The sequence below is a fragment of the Physeter macrocephalus genome, chromosome 4, assembly GCF_002837175.3.
Source record: "Physeter macrocephalus isolate SW-GA chromosome 4, ASM283717v5, whole genome shotgun sequence".
NCBI lineage: Eukaryota > Metazoa > Chordata > Mammalia > Artiodactyla > Physeteridae > Physeter > Physeter macrocephalus.
The window spans coordinates 95,238,043-95,239,115 of NC_041217.1; positions in this window are offsets into that span (position 1 = coordinate 95,238,043).

Sequence of the window (1,073 nt, forward strand, 5' to 3'; positions counted from 1 at the left end):
ACAACTACAGAGCCGGCGTGCTGCAACTACTGAAGCCCACGCGCCTAGAGCCTGTGCTCCACAACGAGAAGCCACCGCAAGGAGAAGCCTGCGCACCGCAACAAAGAGTAGCCCCCGCTCACCGCAACTAGAGAGAAAGCCCACGCACAGCAACAAAGACCCAGTGCAGCCAAAAAAAAAAAAAGAAAGAAAAATTATTTGACACCTAAGGGTAACAAAACCATGTGAACTCAATGACTGGCAGGTGAGAAATTTATTGGAACTAGTTAACTGATTTTTCTACTATTTTTTTTTTGTAAGAACTAAATCTGATTTTCTGCCCTTCTAGACAGGTTTATGAATTCATAAGAAATCTCCTTCTCTAAGATGTGGTCCCATGACAACCTCAGTACTCCAACTGTCTCATGCAGTGTTGTGAGAACAGCTAATTGGCAGATTCCCAACTCAAGAAGTGAAACTATCTTCCCACCCACAACCTTTCCTATGTGTTCCGAAAATTTTCAGAAGACAAAAGAGAAGGGGAAAACCTCAGAAACATCACAACCCAAAGAGATCTAGCTGAATACATAAAACATCTCCGATAAATAATGCAGCTTCTCCCTCCCAGGTCTTCAGGGCATAGATCCAACAGTGGTGAGGTTTGTGCCATCTGATTTATTTCTATAATTTCTCCTTTAAAAAAAAGCAGCTATTCTTTCTCAAAAGGAACTGATGACCAGTGTATCATACAATAGTCATAAATGATCAAGCAGGCCCAAAACACTGATATGAACAGTATTTTATTAACAAAAAGGAAAATTATATATAGAGGAAGACAGTAAGAGCCTGACATTATCTGACTCTTGTGAAATTCAAAGTATAAGATTTCTTTGTGCTCACTGTCACGTATTTCAGGAAATGACCACAACCTGGAAAGTCTATAAAAGATAAACTAAAAATCTGCAACAGAGGGGCTTCCCTGGTGGCGCAGTAGTTGAGAGTCCGCCTGCCGATGCAGGGGACACGGGTTCGTGCCCTGGTCCGGGAAGATCCCACATGCCGCGGAGCGGCTGGGCCCGTGAGCCATGGCCGCT